Genomic DNA, 24,369 nt, shown 5'->3' with positions numbered 1-24,369 from the left:
GTTTGCTAAGGGTGCTGAGCGTTTTTAAGAGACTTCAATTCCCAGAGTGATTTAACAATCAGTTCATCTTCATGGGGAATTCTACACCCATACACAAACATACACCTACCTCTGTTCTCTATTCACGCTAGCAGAATTAATTACAGTTTGTAACCTTGGGTTACAAACATCTCGGGTTACAAACACTTTGGGTTACAGACTCCGCTAACCCAGAAGTAGTACCTCGGGTTAAGAACTTTACCTCAGGATGAGAACAGAAATCACACGGTAGCGGTAGCAGATAGAGAGGTGTGATAGAGAGCCTGGGAATAACTAGGAGCTACCTCACAGGATTATTGTGAAGACAAGAGCAACATAAAAATTCCCAAAGCATTTTTCATGTGTAAAGATGTTCTGTCAATGGGAGTTAGACAGCCCACACTCAAAAAACTCAAAGGGGAAAAAAACCATTTCTCTTTGTGGCTTAAAGAAACAAAACAGAAAACAAAACACCCTCCATTATAGAAAAAGTTTGGGATAAAGAAATATGCCTGTCCGTCTTATATAGTTTCCGGCAACCTAAAATATAATAATAATAATAATAATAATAATAATAATAATAATAATAATAATATTCATTTGTTTGTTTTAAAGAAAAGGAAACATAAACGATTACCCAGAGTTAACTTGTCTCTGGCCTCTTGTCTGGAGAATCTCTTTTATGAAGTAAATATTTATGTGTTCGGATTCCCTGCAGGCCTGAATAATTATTTAGCACATGGCAAGTCAGGCCTGCAAGATAAATCTGCTCCAGCCGCCAGCAATGGAGGAAATGCATTTTCCAAAATCCTCTGCTAAACCACCAGAATCGGAGAGACACAAAGCCAAAAAACATTCTTTTCAACGAGAGCCTGCTAAAGCTGTTGGGAAACAGGATCTTTTGGAAAGAAATTGGCTTTTCTTCCTTTGCTGGTTTTATTTCTCCTTTAAATCTGCAGTAGTGGAATGAGCGAATTATTCCCTGGGGCAGCTGCTGTGAAGCATCACATATTTTATTCTCTGGACTTGTAAAATAAGCAAATCAAAGAGAGAAAGCGGCAGGTTTTTAAGAATTTCTGGAAACTGGGCCACACTTGGGATTTCTTGCTCCTTTTGTTGACATGCGCCAGACATGTCCATCTCATTTGTCAGTTTCTGGGTGTCTCCTACCTGCCCAACACCCCATCCTTCCTAATAAAAATAATAACAGACAATATAAACCTGTGATGCAGGGCCTCCAGGCAGTCTGGAGAAAGGAGATAAATTGAGGACAGAGGAGTGGCGGTGGTGGGATACTTAGCACTCCTGGGAGGGATGGAGGAATTAGATAAAAACTGCACACCTGTGTTAAGGGCACATAGCAAAGCCTTGCAAAATGAACCTGGTAGAATCCTAACCATTCCAGAGCATCCTTTCTACAACAAGCATTTGCTTATAAAGTAGTTCATAAAAGTGGTAGGAGGGTTTTCCTCTCAGTTCTGTTTCTCTGAAAAACCCATTAATATACAAATATGCCATATTGCTTTGTCAGACTCATATCTAAACAATTACCGTGCTACTTATATACCCAGCTGATCAGAGGCCTTCTTCTGCAGATACCACCACATCAGGATGCATGTTCCAGACAATGTCAACATTGGGCCTTTGGTGTGGTGACACCTCCCTTTTGGAACTCCCTCCCATTACATACCCGACAGGCAGCCATCTCTGTGGTCTTTGCGGCGCCTACTAAAAAGCCTTTATAAGTGGAGACTTTTATCCCAATCTTGGAATTTGTTTTTCCGTAGTTTTCACTGTTGATATTTGCATTGTTAAATGATCCTCGGGGTTCCTCCCAACTCTACAGTTCTATGATTCTAACTCAGGTAACCAGAAATGAAAGGAGCTTAAACAAAAGAAGCTAAGCGTTCTCTAATTTTTCATAACAGGCATTATCTTTTTGTCTAGGAAAGGTATCCATTTTAGATGTTTGTACCAGGCCCAGAGGAATTATGCTTGCTTGTTATAGTCAGTTATCACACTTGGTTGCTTCTTTCTGCCTCAGCACAGGAAATGCCTGCAGGCATTAAGGAGTTCAGGGACTTGTCATTCTTGAGGGACTTGGTAAATTTGGGGTTCATGTAGGCTTCTCAAATTTCTATTCTTAAATTCCGTTCTCCACATTACCACATCAGTTTGTGAATTTCCTTTGAAAGTTCTCATGAAAAATCACCAGCAGTTTAGTGCGAAATCCTTCTAACACACACAGTTTTGTAAGCAATGTTGCCTACTATAATGCATTTTTGTATCTTATTTTCACTAATTATGCATTTATATGTGCACTTTCTCCTCACATATTCATGTTTGTACATATTACTTGGCTGGAGAAGTGTATTGCAAAATTCAGAGGAGCATGAATTTTGAAGGATGGTTGTGATTTGGTTGGCCTATTGTTTGGGAAGGTGTTAATTAGGTAACCCCACATTTAAACATGAACTGAATATATAAACCCACAATTTGGTTTAAATTTCTCCTGAACAAGTCTTTCCCCCACCCTGATCCTCAGGCTTTGGTAATTTGTACGTGTTGTCTTCCATATGTTTGTGCCCTTGCTCAAAGCTCCAAATTGTACTGGATATTTTATTCTCTTTTATTCAGCTTGCTTCCATTCTATGTGTAACTTCTTGATGTAAAAAACAAATAAGGGTTATTTGGCTGTGGAAATGGGTCCAGACAGAGCCACATCTTTTTTTTTTTACTGCAACAGCCTTATAGTCTTTCCTACATGATTAATTGTTACCTAAAGTTCTCTAGTTAACAAGATCCTAGTGGGGGCAATTATATGGAAAGATCCAGCAGAGTGCATTAATTTCTTTCTTTAAAAAAAAATGCAACAGAACAATGAGGTAGGGGGAATAATGTAAGAAACAGTATGAGAGGTTGCATACAGGAAATTAAAAGGCTCACGCTGTTTCAAGAGGAGTGTATTCCTCCTTATATTGTGGTCCTTAAGGAAGCTGGAATTCTCAGGGGCCACTATTATAGAGATCAAATGACTTGTAAAATGAGTTGGATAATGTTTTCAGTGTTGAATTAAAATCCCATTGAATTAATCAATGGCTTCATTCTTCCGTTTTACAACGTATTTATTAAAGCAATGGGTTGTCCTAAATTCTGTGCCCACACGGAGAGTTAACAGCACTGACTGAGGGCCCATTCAGTTTCCTGTGGTTCAGTGCATCGCCCCCAGGAAAATATCGAAGGCATGATTCAATGTGTGGCCTCTGAAATCACAGTGACATGTTTACAATCGAGCTCCTCACCAAGGTAAACTGGCATTCTTCCTGTCCTGTCAGTGGAGTGACATGATTTATGACCTACTATCTTAATCTTTCCAACTGAACTCTGAAGTTAAATTTGTCATGAGGACTTTGGACATCTGTTAGTCATCAGTTGATATGTGGTACAGACAGCTAATTTCCATTCAGACAATATTCAGAATGAAACCTATCACAGTGACCTGAAAGAGGAAATCCCAGCTGGACAGGGGGGGGGGGAGAAGAACAGCTCTGCAATTTTAGAATTGCAAGTCTTCTGGATAAACTGTACTCCTTAAATACATATGTAGGAGATGAATCCAAAGGCCTAGCAAATGCTAGTTAAAGACAACCTGGGTTGGTGAAGAAAGTCCTGAGGAGAGACATCCACTAAGAGTGCACAAAAATCTCTCCCACCCTTGGTCGCTGCACTGAGTATTTGTATCTGATACAATTTCCATTGTACCTACTTTCCCTCATATAACCAGCATGCTTAGCTCTAGTTGATGCATGAAGGGGTTACAACCATATTATAAACTGTTTGGTCAGACTTGAATAGGTCACGCCCCCTCTTGATGAGTGATGAAGGGTCAGCAGTTTCTCTTTGTTCACTCTCTTCCACCATGTGAATCTGACCACTTGTTTAGAAACATTTTACCAAGTTTTGTAACTAAGCTTTTCTGCCTGTGTTTTCTTGCTGCTGTATGGAAAAGCACATGAATCTGACCTTTGAAAAGTTTGTAAGTAAACCATTTTTTTAAAAAAACTTACCAAGCTGTGTGGTCTTTTCTGTGCTATAGGGAAAGCTTTGAAAGCAACTTTTAAAGGGTGTATTTTAAAGGTCTAGCAGCCCATATTTCCACATGCTGCATGTTTTGTAATTTTAAACCTCTGCTGGGGCTCACTTACCAGCGAGCGCTTGCTAGAGACTGCATATAGGGATCAAGGGAAGTCTTCTTTAAGTCAATAACAACTGACACTTTTGAATAAAAGTAGAAGTGTTAGATAAGAATACCTCAAATTACATGTTTTTAAACTTAAAGAGGTTCTTTCTGTTGTGGTGAAATGTGAGCTGAATCTCATGTTTACCGGGCACTGATAGCCATGGTGTGAGGAATAGTCATGTCATAAAGCTTCCCTCAAGATTTCCTAGTTGTATAAGCTGTTGGAACAGTATGCAAAGCAGCATTTGGAAACTGCTAAACCACTAAACTAATAAAATAACCAGCCTTTATGTTTCTGAGAACAAGGAGGAATGGATGGGGGGAATGTTCAAAGCAAACAAGGCTGCTGAAAAGAAGCAGCAGCTGTTTTTCTGTGTAGACATGTGCTTGGGCAGCTGGAAGTCAGGCATGTTAAGGATCACACTGACTGATGATCCTGACTCTCCTACCTGTATTGCTCATTTGTAGAGGGCCACTTTCTTAGACTCATTCCACTGTCTCCTATAGGTGGAATAATAATGCTGGTTGTTGTAGAGATTATAAACAAAGCAATCCCTGTGAGCTCTTTGAATACTGTACAGTACTTTGAAATGCTGTATACATGCTAACTGTTTTAGGATGCCTTTCTGTCAAGAAATGCCCTGCAATAGCATCAATGAAGGGAAACCATCAGGAAGTGACCCTAAGCGTATACATTTCCCCCTAGAATTTAAGTCTGATTTTCCCCCTGTGGCCCATTTCTATCAATATTTCCTGACGTTTCATTCCACGCTGGAGTTCAGCACAATGTACCAGCAATAACTGCGTTCTGTGTTTATTCACACTTCAAACGCTTGACTGTGATAGCTCAGCAGAAAAAAAGTTGCATGTTTATATCCATGGCTTTATGACAAACAAATATTTTTACTGCTAACTCAGACATTTCGGGACATAGTACTTAACTGTAGTCCAAAGTCCTACAGAGGAGCAGCACTCTACTTCCCTCTAACAGCAAGAATGCTGATAAACAGTCATACAGTGGTACCTCTGGTTACGAACGCTTCTGGTTACGAACGCTTCAGGTTACAAGCTCCGCTAACCCGGAAGTGGCTGCTCCTGGTTGCGAACTTTGCCCCAGGATGCGAATGGAAATTGCGTGCTGGAGGCCCCATTAGTGAAAGCGTGCCTCAGGATAAGAATGGTTTCAGCTTAAGAACAGACCTCCGGAACGAATTAAGTTCATAACCAGAGGTACCACTGTACTTGTAAAGGGAGTGTGTGGTCATTCAGCATCTTGGGCCCACCATTATTTCCAAGTTGCAGGCAAAGGGGAAAGTGCCCATACCTCTGAATGGCGCCTGATAAAGTGCCGTGCCGCATGGGAAAGGTAACTGGTGTCCTGTGTCTGCCTGCATCAAGAGCGTTGATACCTAGGCTGTTTATACACCAAGGTGCTAATGCCCATATGGGTCACACAGCTCCTGTTTTTCCATATGTGCTTTTGTGCACTTTTATCCACACACGAGCACTTTCAGTGTAAATCTCCCTCCAAGTTTTCCATTCACACTAGTGGACGGTGCTTGATGGGTTGTATCCATAGTCTCTGTGCATTGTCCCCCCTCCCCTAAGTTACTATTTCCCTGCACTCTGCAAGTTCTGGAAACTGAGTTCCATTGTTCCCATGCACATAGGTGTTTGTTTAGCTGTGTGCATACACTTAAGGAAAATGTTTTGCCCATGGATTCAAGCAATAATGAACATTCACTAAAGCATAGATGATGATAGATGGTAGATGATAGATAGATGATAGATAGATATAACAAAGCAGCAGGTAAAGAGCCAGGTGGTGTCAGGATGCTGCCAGTGGCTCCCAGCTGATTGCCCAGGAAAGTATAAAGACAAGGAAAAGTTCCTTACAGTCCTTTTTTATTTCAGTCTTTACAGAGAGAGGCTATAGAACTGAGTGAATCTCCCCCCTCCCGTCTCTCCCACTTCCTCATTCGTCATTCTCATCAGCTCCTCTACGGGTGCTACTATGTGCCCTCTGTCTTTGAGCTCTTTGCTCTCCTACTTTTAAGGCTCGCCAGGTTCTGGGAGATGGCGGGTCTGGAATGCTTTCTAATGACAACATGTCAACTGGGTGTTGTTCTGGCTCTCCCATTATTTCCCAACTTTCCCCCTCATCTGCCTCTGAGCTGCCACCTCCCTCAGTTGTATTTTATTGCATGAAATATACTCTTTGGGATTCCTTTCCAGCCCCCTCCCCACCTTTTGCTGGCTTGGCTGGGTTGAGGTTCTCCAAGTTTAAAATGTACCTCTATTTTATCTACTCAGCACTGAACACATCATCGCCTCACCTCAGCTTGGGTTCCAATTGAAACGCTAGAAAATTGGATAGTTGCTTTAAAGTACAAGCTTCATTTCACTTTGTTAATAAGTACCCACTTAATTATCTCTCTCTCTGTGTGTGTGTGTGTGAGTGTGTGCAATACTTGTCCTTGGCAAGGATTGGTTTTTGAGGGATTATACCTAGAGGAAAAGGGTGTGGGGCAATTCTGCACTATCACTTTCTTTGACGTGTCTGTTCTGGGTAGTTTTTTTTTAAAAAAACTGCACACTGTTAACAACATCCTTATTTGAATTGCTGAGAACTTTGTGATTGCTCTATTATTACTAAGGAAAGAGTACCTTGCACTTCTGACAGCCAGGTGGTTGTGTTGCTTCATCTACTTCCATTATTTACTTGGCAGCATTTCAGGGGCATGTTTTCTTTGAAAATTGTGCAACACCTTAAGTCCCTTTAAGCTGAAAGCTATGTTGAAAGTTCTCGGTGCCTCTTGAAAGTTAACCCATGAGACTTGGGAGGCTTGAGTTTTTGATGCACTAGATTCTTGTTCAGAAGCTGTTATGGGCCAATCTCTCCCTCTATGCCAATTGGTCCTCTATGGCTGGCTCTGTAATCATGGTGACAACATGAAAAAAGGTGCTAAAACGGCCTCTTCAGCTGGCCAGGTGAGTCTATAGTTCAGTTTACCCAAACTTAGGTAGCATGATAGAGCATATTTTTAGGGCTTCAAGCACTTCTTTCTAAAGGGTTTTTAATTCATATCCAAAAGGATTTCTCCCCCTCACCCGGAAGTAGCTTCTAATTTGATCAGGGAACTGGGTGTGTGTGTGTGTGTGTGTGTGTGTGTGTTTAATGTTTTATTTCACATTCCCTCCAAAGCCCTATTGTTTCCAAAGGGTGGGGAGACACACAGAAGGCCACAGTTAGTATTATTTAAAATGCCCATGGATACAGGGCCGGTGCTAGGGTTTTCTGCGCCCTAGGTGAGATTACCTTCCGGCGCCCCCCCCAGGCGTCTGACTCCTCCCTGTGGTCCTGGCCAAGCCTTCACCCCCTTCCCTTCCCAGTGCCCCTCCCGCTTACCTGCGACGTCGACGACTGGGTTGCTCTGGCTGCCCTTGGGCTTCAGCCACAGACCCCCGGGCACAACAGCAGCTGCTCCCGCCTGCCCAAAAAGTAGAGCGTGGCGAAGTAGAGCATGTGATAGTGAAAAAGGCATAGTATGCCTTAACTGAGTCTCTTGTTAGTAGAAGTCGTAGCATTAGTATTAGTACTAGTACAGTAGTACCTCGGGATACGAACACGATCCGTTCCGGATCGTGGTTCGTAACCCGAAAAGGCCGCAAACCGAGCGCGTGCTTCTGCGCATGCGCAAAGCGTGCACGCCACTTCTGCGCATGCGCGGGACGCGCACGCGCCGAAAACACTTCCGGGTTTACGGAGTTCGTAACCCGAAGTGTTCGCAACCCGAGCGGGTCGTAAACCGAGGTACGACTGTAGTATTAATTTTATTATATATACCCCATCCATCTGGCATACATAGTAAAATATCAAACATTAAAAACTTCATGATGCAGCTGTGTTTCCTCTTGGGGCTTGTGAGAGCATTGCATTGGATTCTCTCTTTCTCTCTCTCTCTCTCTCTCTCTCTCTCTCTCTCTCTCTCTCTCTCTCTCTCTCTCTCTTATTTCTTTCTGCCTGGCATGATCTGAATGAAGACATTCCTGGTATTTATAAAGCCACAATGACTTCTATCATTAATATTATTGCCTGTTCCCATGAGGTGTCTTCATGATTCCTCATAAACATTGTTTCATTAATGAAGACAAAGCATAAAAAGTAGGAAGTTAAACCCTAGTGCTTTCATTTTCTTGCTTCTGCATACCAAATGAATACCTAATAACAAAAACTACCCTCCCAATGTATCCATCTGCCTGCTAAAATACCAGCTTTCCTGCCCTGTTACTGTGTTGAGCAACTTTGCTTGTATTCACTGAGGACTGGAAACAATACCATTTGGGGCTAGGCCCTCTGAAAAAAAAAATCTATTGTAAATTGGGTGGAAAAACACATTCTTACTCCAAATTCTGCAAGAGGAATTAATATATGAAGCTGGCTTCTACTTCAGACTCTGTGTTGTAAGCATTTGCGTGTTCACACTAACGCAGAGAGAGAATAATGACTGTATGCAGAAAAAAGAAAAGCTGTGTGGGTTTGTTTGTACCACGAACCTTCTGAATTAACTCTAAACACTCATTCTGCAAGGCCTTTTCAGCTTGCATCTAGGCCACCTTTCTCCTCTGCATTCACCAAGTGTTCTGAATGTGTTGTCCTAATGATTGCTGGGGGCACACACAGGTCCTCGCACACAGGAGCATTCACATAGATATAACTGGGGGTGGGAATTAGTTTTCAGTTCCTAATGTGAAGCTACCTAATTTATACTTCCTGAAATAATGTATGAACCAAAAAGCACCTATCTTTTGAAATTTGCAGTTTTCTGAATTTTGCAGTGGAGTTCTCCAACCAAACAATGTGTCCAAAAGTGCCTATGTTGGGGAAAATAGCATGCAAAGTACACAATATGGGGAAATTGCTTCCAAAATACTGATATTTGCATGTATGCGCAAAATTGCACAGAAATGTGCAGAATTGCATTAAAGTTGTATGATATGAGAAATGCACACTAAAATGCTGGTGAATTTTCATGAGGCCTTTTTTTTAAAAAAAAAGTTTTCAAACTGATACAGAAATGTGTAGAATTGAATTTAAGACTGGAAACAAAAAATATCAGATTTTTCCATCTCTGACCATAGCATACAGCACCTGCTTTGCAAGGAAAATGTCCCAGTTTAATCTCCATCATCTTCAGCTGGGACTGGGAGAGAATCCTGTAGGAAACTCTGAAGAGCTGCTGTCAGTCAGTGAGAACAGGGCTGGATAGATGGTTCAGTGGTCAAACTCAGTATAAGGCTTGTTCCTATAGCCTGCTTCTGCACACGAGCATCCGTGGATCAGGGCCAGTGAAGCTAAGATTTCCAATATTTCAAGATTTCCCATTGAACTAGTGCACTGCCACAGTTTTCGTCAGACAGGATTCAAATCCCAACTCAGCCACAAAGTTTGGTGCGTGACTTGGAGTATTCATTATCTCTCAGCACAATCAGCCTCACAGGGTTGTTGTGAGGATTTAAGGAAGAGGGGAAGAACAGTGGTTGTTGCCCAGAGCTCCTCAGAGGAAAGGCAGGATACAGACGTTATACATAAATACCATTCTCGGATCGGCCTCTGCCAAGTCACAGGGGCTGCAGCATCTTGCTTGCAGAATGGTTCACTGCCCCACCATGAAAATCTACTATTTATAAACTCACTGTTTATTTGTTGCTTGTCCAATTAATGTCAAAGAATATGCTATTCACATGCCTCTCTCTGAGGACAGTTGGCTTCTGCCAATATTTTTTGTTTAAGGTTGGGGTAGTTTACAAACGCATGCTGAAATGTTCGGTTTGCAGAACATTGACCTGCCAACGCAATATAAAAAAAGAGTATGAAGAAGATAGCTTCCCAAAACTTCAGCACAATATGCAGAATCTCTTCTTCATGAAGAAAATAAATCTAATTGTGCTGCACAGCATTTCCCTTAGATATCAATTTATAATGATTTTGAACATGGGAAAAATCCATCATATCCCTAGGCAGGTTATTACCCTGACTGTTAATTGTTAGACACCTCATGCCTCACATGCATTTGTTTATTTTGGCTTCTGTCCACTGCATCTAGTTACATATTTGTCAGCTAAATTGAAGAGCCATCTGCTACCAGAAATCTCCTTTCCACAAGGGGAATTCATCACCTCTCAATAAACCTCCCCCTTAACTTTCTTTGGGGAAAAAAGTGAAATAATATTTTCTACTTGTCATTACGGGGAAGGTTTTCCAGAACTCAATTCTTGTTTGTGGGGTGGGGGTGGAGCACCTTAAATTATCTAATTGTTTAATTTAATAATGCCTACATAGGAAATGGTAAAGATAATAATGATAATTATTATTATTGTGGGCAAGATTCAAGTAATGACACCCATCAACAGAAGCCCTGCTCAAGGGCTGCCGCTTGCATTGAGGTTTACCCCCTCTCCTCCCCTGTGCACCTCATGTCCCCCCAAATGGCCGGGGGTGGAAGAACCCCCAGAAATGCATGTGGGGGGAAGGAGAGGGGAGCTAGTTGAAATGCTTCCACTGACAGAACCATCAGAAGAGCACAACATTTAATTCTTCCCAATGCCATGAAAAAGTTACATTTTTATTTAGACAAAATTCATACAATAGCTTAGCTTAGGTCTCAAACCAAAGCACATACTGATGTTTTCATGTCCTGTTGATATTATTATTGTAGTGTGATCAGTCTTCATGGGATTATAAGCAAAAATGACTGCCCCAAGGAACTTACCATCTAAATGACATCTGAGGGTGTGGAGAGAGGAGAGGGAAGGAAGGGGCAAAAGTAAGAAAAGGTGAGAGGGAGTAAACGTGAAGATTTCTAACCTATGCTCAGTGGTAGCCAAAGCATATATCAGTGGTTCACACATTCCACCTTGTGGGGCCCAACTAGATGTCATGGCAACAGGAGTGACTAACCTGTTGTTGAACTGCATTACCTACCTGTGCAAGAAACATAGTTGTGAAGGTCCATGGGTGTTCTTGAGCATAGGTATGTCTCCAGGAGATTAGAAGGTCATGTGAATGCTCTTTGGGCATTCCAAATAAAGGTCTTTCTCAGTTTCCTGCTATTTCCATATTTAATATGTAGCTGAACAGGGAAACAACATCGAATGCAGCCTGTGGGTGTGAGGCCACTCTCATCAGCTGCGTCCAGTCATTTCCCATAACTCCCATGCCATTATCATTTGCAGAAGCTACTCTCTACACCATCCTAATCCATTGCTCAGTGACAAAGGGGGAAGAGATGGCCAGGGAGAAGGAATAACAATCCCAACTGGCCTATCCCTTACCCTTCACCCTTGCGCCTTGGCTGCCCCTAATCTGCAGCTTTCCCACCCTCAGATCCTGGAGCCTTGGTGCCCTTTCCTACAGGCCCAGAAGGGGCTGGATCAGAGTTATTGCTCCTAATAAACAGCACAAAAAGCTTGAAAGGTGTTGAGATTTTCAGAAAATGAGGTGTTGAGACTTGGTGGCTTTGATAAAGCTGTTAAATACACACCCACACGCAGGCACACACTATTTGGAATTTTGTTCTTGCAGGTGATAAATTTGGATTACCAACTTGGCTTATCTCCTTTCCCTGGGTTTGCCAGTGTCCCCCCCCCCCATTGCAGGGATCTTGTGCCTTTAACAAGAGCGTGGCAGTATCCTTTTATCCAGAGAAGCTTTCCTATCACTGTATCCGCTTGGTACACAAAGTTTTACTTGCTGGGTTTCTGTTAAAAGCACAAGAACCTTGACAGAGATTTTGCTTGCTGTTGGCAGCCTTGCCCTACTGAACACACACTGTAGTCGGAATTAAGTCTTGCTGAGTTCAGTGGGAATGACTTCCCAGATAAATGGGAATAGGGAATGCAGCCCCCACGTATCAAAGAAAACAAGGAGCTGGGGTGTGAAAGAGGAGGAGCGGCTAACAGAGAGATGTCAGACATCAAGTGTGTGTGTGAAGGAAGAACAGCGAGGCTGAGAAAAAACATATTGCTTAATTGTGATTTTGCATTTCTCTCTCTCTAACGGATCCACAAACAAAGGGCTCATGCCGTGTTCTGCACCTGGATTAGCAGATGTTGCACAAAGGTGTTGGATATCTTATTTGCCAATTCACCAGTTCACTGACAAGCCCAGGTTTTGTGTTTGCAGGCATAAAAACAGGGCTGTACCTATGAAGACAATAGCTGGCTGACATTACTCACTTTTTTTCTTAATTCTGTATTGTTTTGATGGAGCCGTAATGAAGGCAAACATTTCAATGATTGTTTTGAGGCAGACAAATGCACTGTTAAACTTGCTCAAAGGCTCATGCTTTTTCAGCACATTGGATCAAGACAATCTTCCATGGAAAACAGCTGTTGGCAGACCTTTATTAGCATTGCCATTAGCGAGAGGATTCAAGATCCTCCCTCCCCTCTACAACCTGGTGAACCAGCTCCCCTTCCTTCTTCAGAAAACCTTGTGCTGTGTCTTGCTGTTTTCCAGTCTTGTGTTTATGACTTTCAGACTGCTGATTTGCTTTGTCTGTGAAATATAATTTTGGTAAATTGAGTTTTGAACTGGACATTTTAAGTTGCTTTTGGAACTTCTTTTGTTGAGCTGGGGGTGGGGTAGAAGGATATGAGAGAATGAATAAAGAAAGAATTATTCTGAGACATTCCAAATACGATGATCAAAACAGAATTCATATAAGTTCATTAGAAAGTTTTTTCCATGGATATGTTTACACTGGCTGCCTTGCTTTCATTCCTGCTAGAGCGCCTTGTTCGTCATAGTGAACATTTAGGATATTTTCACACTGAAACTAAAACTGCTTCTTTGCATTTCCTAAGCCTGTACTGAAAAGATAAAAACTTGTACTGAGTCAAATGTGCATATGATTTTTGAACTGTCTCTCTTCTAGTTTCTATTCCACAGGAACATCTACGAATGCACACAAATGTCATGAAACAATACCACAGGTGAAGTGTTGGGAAGGTTTTATTGAACACAATAGCTCACCAGGGCTCATATTTCTCCCATGTTAGTCTATATTATAGGGCTTGCACCCTGTAGGCATCTAACCATCTACACCCAAACTGCTGCCCAATTCACAAGACTGTGTGTTGATTTGTTCCATGAGCTGCCATGGGCAAATATCCCACCAATTAGTTCTTCTAGAGTAATTTCCTGCATCTGGGCATCAAGTGAAGTCACTCACAGCTTGGCTCATGAAATGGGTCACATGATTTGGTTATGAGTAAGCACTATGTTTATGCAACAGTTATTGCACAGGTTATTTTTTGCCCCCCCCCCCATGTACCTGAGCTTTCACTCAATGTTTTTATTCCTCCCCCCCCGCCACCCTCACAGATACTTCCCAAATAATTTCAAACACAAATGTACAATTACAGGAAAACAGTCCATTGAACAACAGCAATATGTAAATGCTATAAGTTGGGCTTCCTGCCTTTTGGTCAACTACAGCCAGTCACTTTCCTCATTTTGTCCCAGTAGATAACTGGGGTTTCCAGAGCCAACAGGCTGACAGATTTCTTAGCACTTGACCTTGCATTAGGTTTACCTGATATTTTGTTCAGGTAGAAAGATGGTCAGTAGGGGAAACAGAGGGGAGGTGGAGCAGTTCAGCTAGCTGCCCAGCAGCAGGGCCAGACCAAGACATTTCACTCCCCAGGACAGAATAGGTAATGGAGCCACCCTCTCCTGGACAAGGCGCATAGGTCTGAAGGATGGCCAAGTTATTTTGGGACCCGAGTCAGAAAAATTCCACAAGCATCTCTCCTTGGGAGATAGAAATGCAACAATAAATCAAACAGCAGTGTCCGCCACTCAGAATCAGCTACCTGAGGTGATTGACTCATTCTGCCTAATGGTAGGGCTGTACCAACTCAGCAATCATGATGGTCAAGAATGGTGCATTTCAGAAGTTGCTGGATTATAACTCCCATCATCCTTAACCATTGACCATGCTGCCTGAGGCTGATGAAGAAGAAGAGTTTGGATTTGATATCCCACTTTATCACTACCCGAAGGAGCCTCAAAGCGGTTGGGAGTTCAACATCTGGAGGACCATCAATTCCCTATCCTTGTTTCCAGGGCGAGTCTGTAATCTAAACCACACAAGCATAGTATCTCCAAGAGTGCCAAGATTTTCATTGTAGTCACTACAGAGAAAGTCACACCCTGAAGGAAAGCCTTTGGTTGCCAAGCTTACCAATTTTTTTAAAATTCCACAATTACATGCAGGTAAGATTGATTTTAGAGAAACATTCAAATGACAAAGGCCCATTCTGACTTCGGTTTGTCAACTATGGGTGTTGTTGTAGTAGCAGTAGTGCTTTTTAGAAAGAAAGCATATAGACAGCCCTGTTATACCAAAATAACCTCACACATTTTTATTTCTTTCAAAACATAATTGATTGCCTTTTCATATCATATGCATTTGAATTTCTCATACATCATTCACAATGGGTGTTTAATAAACATTTCTCCCTGCCTCCACTCCTATCCTAGCAGGTGCTTTGAATAAGTATTAACTGTGCACTTAAAAAACACCTGTTAATCATCAACAAGCTGTGTTGCATAAAAACTATTCTCTGTAGCCTTCTCCTAATTGTGGGAGAGACCATTTTTCCATAACAGTGACCTTCAGTAACACCTGGTACCTGAAGCTTGCAAAACACTGGGCTTGAAATCATATTGTACAATGTATTGGCTTATCAGCTATCCAAGGTCATAAACTATGTGAACAAGTGGAGTGTATCTTATGTTTCAGAGGGCTGGTGTTATTCCAACATCTAGCTCCCTTTCCAACAAAGATATGGTCTCTGGATCTTTAAAAACAGGACTAATACACATGCTCCCCCCTTCCACCAAAGCTTTGCAAGTTAGAGCTAATCTACCATGTGTTCTGTGTTGCTGGGAAACGTGTTGTGGCAGCACAGCGAGTTCTGCTTTAAACAGCTAGTTGAAATGTGCTCAGAACAAAGCTTATGTGCACTGCAGGTTGGCTGCAAGATTATATTTCTTGTGTTTACTGGTTGGCTGCTGTGGAGGGGGGGGTGAAACTCTAAACGTGGACAAAGTGGAACCTCAAAAACCTGATCTAAAGACATACTATGGACAGGCCCCATAACAGACATATTATAGACAAAAACACATCTTAAAGGGGCTTTCACATACCCAAACAACCCCGTATAAATTGCTTCAAAGCCTCTTTTGCAAATGAGATATTTTGTTTCTTAGGCTGTAAGTCTAAACCAAAGTGGTCCAAAATGTGGCCCGAGGACCACATGCAGCCATTGAGGCTATTTTTGTTTTGCAGTCCTTGGCAACATTTGACAACAACCCCAGCCCAGCCCTCACGCTGCCTTCCTAAAGCCAGGGAAATGGGGCACTGTGCTTTGTGAAGGAGGTGTGAGGGCTCTGATAGAGTCCTAGAGTCGTCCTCCTTCCTTCCCAAAGTTTAGTTAGCACTTTCCCAGCTTTGGGAAGGAGTAAGGAGGGCCCTAGGACCCTGCCAGAGCCTCGTGCCTCCTTCTCAAAAGCCTGAGCATCACTTGGCTGAATTTGGGAAGGCAGTGTGAGGGCTGGGGGTGGAGAGCGTCAAATTTTGGCTTCACTCCCCATGTGTGGCCCATGGATTCCATGTCAAAGTACTCTTGAGGCCCACTTAGTATGAAGAGTTGGAGTGCCCTGTTCTAAACACATATTCTTTACTGGAGAAATAATAATAATAATAATAATAATAATAATAATAATAATAATAATAATAATAATAATAATTTATTTCTACCTCGCCTTCAAAATTTGCACTTCTCTGAATTTTGCAACGCATTTCTCCAGCCAACTAATGTATACAGAAATTCATATATCAGTCACATTTGCATAAAATGCCCATATTAGCTAATAACAAAGCACATTATATTAGAGAAATGTGCTTTGCAAAAGTGTGTATATTAGACAAAGCTGCATACAAAAATGTGTATGTCAGTAGGAATTCACACTAAAATGCCGATCACTTTTCATAAGGACTTTAAAAAGTAAATAAATTCGCAAACTGGTGTGAAAATGTGGAGAACCCAACATAAAATTAGAACTATAAGAAACCAAAATTGACAGAGTCACCCGTCCCTGTTTCAGAATAAATGAGAATTAAAACAGCAGCTCAGGCTGTACTTACCGTATTAGGAAAGGTATTGTTGGTCCTTGGCATACATTCAGCAGATGTCTCTTGGAGAATCTGGTCACTGTCAAGAGTAAAGGGCTTCAGGATCCTGTGTTAATAAACAACCCCTGCTAGAAGCCAAACGTAACTTCATGGGGTCCTAAATACCAGTATGCTTTTGTTAGACATTCTCTAGCAGAGCCCTGCAAAGACCTTCTGTCATTGATTTCAGGAGCTTCCAAGGGTGCCTGCTGGTGGACTTCTGGCTTGATTTTTGTGAGACCACTTGCATCACACCACTTGCCTTCCTTTTCACTGTTATTGGTGAACTTTATCACTGAGAAACAATGCACATGATATATGACCCTAGTAGTAGGCATCCTAACCCAAGTGGATCAGTGTGGGCAGGGCAGGTCCAGCCAGCAACCCAGCCTAGTCTAATGTTAGCTGTCACATTTTTTTCCCTTACAGAAAATGACTGATAGAAACATTTTTCGCTCCAATGGGTCAGGAACTGAAACCCGTTCCAAGTCTATTAGAATAAAACTGTCCCTTTGCAAGTCATCTATACAAAGCAACCATCTTCACAATCCCAGTCAATATCTATTTAAAAATACTGGCAACTCAACAATATGTATTTGCATATATAAACATATTTAGCCATATGTTTGTGTGCCTCAGCTCTTGATGCATGAATCTGATATTTTGGAAGCCATCATTCGAAGACCACCTTGAAAGGAGCTCTGTTTAACAACAGATGGCTACTGTGCCCTCTAGGAAAACGTGTCTCCCCCCCCCCATCAAACTGGCACAGGTCCACTTTTCAATCAGTACATATCCCTTAGGAATATATGGCATGTGGTCTTGGCAGTGGGGGTGCTTACTTAATGCAAGAACCAACTGCTCCAAAGAAAAATAATATAGCCCCCTCCCCGTCCCAATTTTCTCCATCAAAAGAGAAACTATGGCAAGAATCCATCCTTGATTCTGAAATTCAAGTCACAGCAGCAGCAAATACAGGGTCCAACTAAATGTATCCCAATGAATTATGTGTTAGTCTGTTTGCATAAGCTCCCCAGCCTGTTGGTCTTCCAAACTGCTTTTTGCTGCTGTTGCTGCAGAAAAGAAAAACAAAACCCCCCAACCTGATTTTGCAGGTTGGCAGATTTCAGACTGGATCAGCTGGCTGGTTGTGCGGCCAATTTCCTAAGCTACTTTGAAGCTGGAAAGAATTTTAGAAATAATAGTGTCCTTAGCCCTCGTAAAAGTCATATATTTTTTTCAGATGAAAAAGTGCCAGCAGTGCGTGGGGTGTGTCTAAATCCCGGGCTAAGAAAGTCTCCTTTCCTGATTGCTGTGTATATTTACAGCTGCTAAGCTCACAACTCCCAGTAGAATCACATGACCATTTACTGCGTGGTGCCTTTAAGCTGCATAGAGAGGTGGTAATCTGCAGCATCTGGCCATGTAGCCAATTGAACATCACCACATCTCTGTTTCTTGAGCTATCCAATTTCCTGCAGGACCATGGCAGGGCTGCATCCACATGTCAGCTCAGAAGCTTTGTTGTTGTTGTTTAGTCGTTTAGTCGTGTCCGACTCTTCGTGACCCCATGGACCACAGCACGCCAGGCACTCCTGTCTTGCACTGCCTCCCGCAGTTTGGTCAAACTCATGTTCGTAGCCTTGAGAACACTGTCCAACCATCTTGTCCTCTGACGTCCCCTTCTCCTAGTGCCCTCAATCTTTCCCAACATCAGGGTCTTTTCCAAGGATTCTTCTCTTCTCATGAGGTGGCCAAAGTATTGGAGCCTCAGCTTCACGATCTGTCCTTCCCCTTCATGGATCAATGCCTTGTCGTGGCGAAGGGGCTTGAATAACTCAGAGAAGCTATGAGCTATGCCATGCAGGGCCACCCAAGATGGACAGGTCATAGTGGAGAGTTTTGACTAAACGTGATCCACCTGGAGAAGGAACTGGCAAGCCACTCCAGTATCCCTGCCAAGAAAACTCCATGGACAAAGACAACAGCTCAGAAGCTATCATGCAAAATTGCCAGTGGCGGTGGCTGCTGCCCAATCCACACTGCTGATGAATAACCAGGATCCTGATTTTCTCCCCCGCATCCCATACTAGTAGCATTCAGTGGTTAAATATGCTAGACTTTATTAGGTTGCCCACAGAGAGCCACTGAGAAGCTGCAGTGCAGAAGCTTTGCTACCGGTACCTTCACTAATCTTCTGATGAAGGTAATATCTGACCACAGCAGGTCCTCTTGTTGCCCCATCCTAATTAAACCAGTAGAGCAGGAATGGGAAATCGGTGGCTTTCCTGATGCTGCTGACTCCAACTCCCATCAGCTTCACCCAGCATGGCCAATAGGCAGAGTCAGGCCTGATGAGTGTTGTATTCTAGCAACATCACCATGGCACTAGAGTGTGGAAACAATGAGCTGGAGAGACGACAGGTAACTGGGTCGCCATATAGTTAGAACTACCATGGCGTAAAGCTCTTGTATGATTGCATCCTTGGACATTCTCCTTTACAAGGGTTGGATAAGATGATTGGAGAGATTCCCATGGGAAAACTGTAGCTGGTCATATGAGACTGTTAAAAATGAATAGTCTTATGTCGGTTCAAATAATATTTTGTTGTAAATAAGGGTATAAAGAGGTTCTTTGCAAGGAATATTTGCCTCAGGTGCCCATGCAGACTTGGTGGCAGCACCTGGCAGCTGCTGCCACCTCCCCACCATCTGCCTATGGTGTTCCCAATATGTCCTAGAGCACATGATGTAACATTGCTGTGAGGCATTGCAGGAAATTAAAATGGCGCGCGCGCACACACACACACACATACACAGAGAGGGGAGAGGGAGAGTAACCTGGGACATTCTGGGCAATTTCTAAAGTGGCACATAGCTATCCACCACTATGGGTAAGTCCAAGGTCAAGGGTCACACCGTAGAGGAAACTTTGCTGAGGGCTCTGTTCAACCTGCTGCTGTCTATCCCAATGTGGTCTCCTCTGAGTGGCAGCTGTTTCCCAGTGTTAGGCAGAGCCTATTGAAGCCATAGTACTCAGGATCCTTTGAGTGGAGATGCCAGGCTAAAGGGCCCCTGGATGGTTAAGTCCAGTCAAAGGCGGCTATGGGATGCAGTGCTCATCTCGCTTTCAGGCTGAGGGAGCTGGCATTTGTCCACAGACAGCTTTCTGGGTCATGTGACCAGCATGGAGAAACCGGTTCTGGCACAACAGGACACCGTGATGGTAGCCAGAGTGCACAGAAATGCTGTTTACCTTCCCACCACAGCAGAACCTATTTATCTACTTGCATTGGTATGCTTTTGAACTGCTAGGTTGGCAGAAGCTGGGACAGAGCAAAGGGAGCGCACCCTTTCACAGAGATTCAGACCACCGACCTGGACTGAAACCTGGATTACATGTTTTACATGGAAGATTCCAGGTTCCGGCTTGGATGTTTGATGCAAACCATGTGCTCTGTAGCTGACCTGTAAGTTTTAAGATTGCAATAGTTTTGTTTACTTTAAAGAGATGTCCAATAGAAATGATCATCTGTATTTATTCTATGTGCAGTAGCTGACCCTTGCTTTCCTTACTGAGTTTTGTTGGACTTTTTCACCAACATAGAGTGTGCACAGCGACTGGAGCATAGAAATAAAAGGTTGTCTGCAATATCTTTGCTTGGTTTTATTTTCAAAAACATAACAGCCAAAAACTGCAAGCCATCACCACCCCTCACCAGCAGCTTACAAAACATTTGATCAACTTAAATACGGTTTCAAATAATCAATTATCCTATCACATCCCTTCCTGCATCCAGTGCAGAAAGTAACTCCCCTTTCTAATTAGGCAAAAAGTCAAGAGACCACAGGTGTGCAGCTAAGTAGGTCAAACTGCAAACATATACCTGTGAGCTTCAATTAACAAACTCCGTTCCTGCGTAGCATCATTGACCACTTTAAGATAAAGAAAAACCAACAAGTTTAACTTCATTTTTTCAATATAAAATCAAACTGTTGCTCCTAACCGATTCAATACAGCCTTAAGGGTGTTCATTTATTGCAAAGCCCTGGCTGCCTACCTTTATTTTACTTGGGGAAGGGAAGCAATCTTAAAATGAATGAAAAGAGAAGCTATATTAGGTGACACATTTACTGAAGCAACTGTGTTGACCCCCTTTTTTAAATGCACAGTAGCCTCAGTCTTGTAACAGGCATAAATATTGGCCTTGGATTTGTTATTGGAACTGCCACTGGTGATTTGCCATAAATAGAACCCAAGCAAACCCTCTCTGTTTGTTGTTCTTGACTTGGTATCGAGTGGTGCTTTCCAAGAAACAAGGAAAAAACGGGATTTACAGTGCTGACTTTGACTCCATTTGGCAAGAGCAAAAGATGGCCCACAAAACAAGAAAAGTATAGGCATGAAGCAAGTAAATGGGTCATTCCGAGAAGCAGTGTTTTCCTTTGTGGCCCACTGGTCTGCAAATAACGAAACCTCACAGAAACAGCTGGGGAGGCCAGCCATTTAGGGTTCTCCTCTCTGCAGCACCCCATCTTCCATTCATACTCTAAGTACTTTCCATACAAATAACAATGGCATGCCAAGTTTCCTCTAATAAATACTAACACTTGGGTTGCAATCCTACCCATACTTAACGTGGATTTGGTCCTATTGTGAGCAGACCTAGAGTCATAGAATTGTAGAGTTGGAAGGGACACCAAGGGTCATCTAGACCAACCCCTTACAATGCAGGAATCTCAACTAAAGCATCCAGTAAAGATTGCCATCCAACCTTCGCTTAAATACCTACAATGAAGGTGAGCCCACCACCTCCTGAGGGAGTCTGTTCCATTGTTGAACAGCTCTTACTGTCAGAAAGATCTTCCTGATATTTAAGCAGAATCTACCTTCTACAGCAGGAGAAAATAAGCTTGCTCCACCTTCCATGTGAAAGACATTTAGTTATTAGCTTGTCAATAGCCTTACTAATTGTGGCACTCAGAAATGGACACAGTACTCCAGGTGTTGTGTGACCAAGGCAGAATAGAATGGTACTAGTACTTCCCTTGATCTGGACACTATACTTCTATTGATGCATTCTTAAATAGCATTGTCAGAAGCATTACTGAAATCAAGATACACTATGTCTACCTGATCCACCAAGCTTGTAATTCTATAAGAAAAGAAGAAGAAATGAGGTTTGTCTGGCTTGACTTATTTTTGAGAAACCCATGCTGAGTCTTAGTAATCACAACATCCTTTTCTAAGTGCTCACAGACTGTTTAATTATCCATTCGAGGACTGTTCCTGGTATCAACGTCATCTTTTTTAAGACGGGGAAACATTTGCACGGGATTGCCCTGTTGATGTTTATATAGCACTTATACATACAAGTGCTAAAAGTGCTTCATGGCTATTTTCTCAGGGATATTTAACAATATCTTGGTTAAGATTGACCACTGTTATTACCCCCATTTTAGAGATGGAAGACTAAGGCTGAAGCAGCTTGCCTAAAACTGTTATATCTCAGCCTCCTGCCCTACTCCATCTGCAATATTGTGGCTAAAGTATAATTTAAACTGTCCCAATTATAGATCATTCTCATAAGCATTAGGTAATGCTCGCCTCAGAGAAGTCACCAGGAAACTTCAAGAGCAAGAGCTGTTTCAAATGTGTGAGAATGTGATGAGGGTTTTTCCCATCCAAACTCAGTACTCTGCTACTTCATTATGCTGCACTTTTCTAAAACAGGATTTAGAACCATAGAACACTCAAATATTTCATTCCATCCATGAGAATTCATCGAGGGTAGCTCTTATCGATATACAAGCAAAGTAAATGTGGTGGGTGGAGGTAGAATCTGGCATTTTCCCACAAGTGCATAACATCTGACCATTAGTTGTTTTAGTATTTATTCATTTGTTTGGACTTCTAGCTTACTAGAAGTCATATGGTCACTCTCCCACTCCCAGGAAACATCACACTGATGTTTTCTACAGCAGTGCACTTGCAGGGCAGGCCGAACCTGTTGAATTTCTGTCTGCCACATAGCTTTTAGAGATACAGCAGCCTTGTAAGGAAGAGAGTTGGTAGCCCCTAGCATAGCTTATTCTATCCCTCAAATTCCTAGCAGGTTATGATATAATTTTAAAAACAAAATAATAAAAAATAAAGCCTAGACTGAAACAGACTCAAAGTTTAAAAACTTCGAACTCAAATGCCAAAGACAGGCAGAGATGGGGGGAGAGGCATTTTATAACACTCAGAAGAGGTTCAAAGTTTGGACATTCCTTTGCTACATATCAGATGCAAATGTATCTTACAGAGGTAGAATTGCCTTTGGGCCCACTTTTGCATGGGGCACTGTTTTAGCTTATCAGGCCCTAATTTTGTATTCTTTTTGTTGACGTCGAAAAGCTTCCAGATAACAAAAGAAGCAAAAATGTCTGAGGCATCCTCTTTTTTTGTATCCCATATCTTGTTTGAAACAAAACATGGGATATAATAAAATGAAAGCTATGCTGTGATTCCACTTCAGTATTATCTGAGTGTCTGTCTGGGTCACTTGGCTGGGCTGAAAGACAACCATTATTTGCAGGCATAGAGAAGTCTTGTAACATTTATGCCAATGGCAGGAACCTCTGGAAAAATCCATAAAGGGCCTGTTTCAGGACTCTGCAAGCTGTCAGTCTTTTTCATTACTGCAATATTGAAAATGTTTCCAGTGTTTCAGAGCCGAGGTAAAATGACTATCAGAATTGAGTCTTTGTTATATGGCCAAGGTAGAAAGAGAGAACATTTAAAGTAACTGCCTATTTCATTCTCTCAAGAACACGTCCCAAATGGATAATGTTCGGAGATCTTGCTTGCAGAGGTCTTAACAGGAAATGGGCTCAAGTCAGAAAATACCAACCACGGTATCTTGCCTCTTAGGCAAAAGCCTGAAGATTTTTTAGTTTTAAAAGTGTACTGTTGGTTTTTCATTCTAAGCTTAGAAAAGCATAATAAAAACAGCAAGCAAATAATAAATCGGAGAAGACCAAAGCATCCTTTTGTGGGGTGGTGATGGAGGTGGTGAATATTCACAACTGCCCGTGGAGAAACCTTCAGCGTTTGCTAGTTTTTACTGACATCCCCCAATTTCAGATGTTCTCAGTTATGTATATATGCACTGTGCCATAGTTTAGTTGCACCTCAAGTGCCTATTTTTTTGTGTGAGTTGGATGAAGGAAGACCCAGCAGAGTTGCCATGAATCATATCTCTGTTTAGTATTAATATGCTATTGTTCATTCTCATGCCCAAATACCACCCTGCACTGGAATACTGGATCAACTTCCTATCCTGGTGCTATCATGAAACATTATAAATAGTATTTGGATACCTCAAATATACCTGAGCATGGATACTTAGCTGGTGCTTTGAATTTCACAGGTGAACCTGTAATTACAGAAGGGCTGTAGCTCAGTGACAGAGCATCTGCTTTGCAGGCAGGAGGTCTCAGGTTCTATCCCTGGAGACTCCTGTCTGAAACCCTGGAGCCCTGCTGCTGCCAGTCAGAGCAGACAGTATTGAGCTAGATGGCCCAGCTGGATGACTGCGTATTAGGCAGCTTCCCCTGTTCCTAACCATCTTGTCCCATTTAGACTCACTGTGACTTTCTTCTTCTGCATTGCAACATGGTGTCCACATTATATCAAGAGGAGGTTGATCCTGGTTTGCCCTCTACAACTTTGCTCTTTAAACTTATCAGCTCTGTTGTGGGACTGTGGTGATGAAGCCACAGGTGCCAAAACAATTCACGTCTGTAGCTGTCTGTTTTTCCCTAAGGAGGACCAAATCAAACAGTGTTTGAAAAAGAGGAACAATGAGACAAGAAAGGAAT

The 24,369-nt window shown here is 42.3% G+C and overlaps 1 long non-coding RNA gene across 1 annotated transcript in view; it reads right to left on the bottom strand.

Moving 5' to 3' along the window:
- LOC118081872 (uncharacterized) overlaps positions 1–17,760 on the bottom strand; it is a 44,146-nt gene extending 26,386 nt beyond the window's left edge. The window contains exon 1 of the long non-coding RNA XR_004692138.3: positions 16,477–17,760. This is a non-coding gene — a long non-coding RNA (uncharacterized LOC118081872). The remainder of the gene's footprint in view (positions 1–16,476) is intronic.
- Between the last annotated feature and the right edge of the window lie 6,609 nt (positions 17,761–24,369).

This window comes from Zootoca vivipara, chromosome 3 (genome assembly GCF_965207765.1).
Source record: "Zootoca vivipara chromosome 3, rZooViv2.hap1.1, whole genome shotgun sequence".
Lineage (NCBI taxonomy): Eukaryota > Metazoa > Chordata > Lepidosauria > Squamata > Lacertidae > Zootoca > Zootoca vivipara.
Note: the sequence above shows the minus strand (reverse complement) of the source record. Positions and strands in the feature narration are given on the sequence as shown.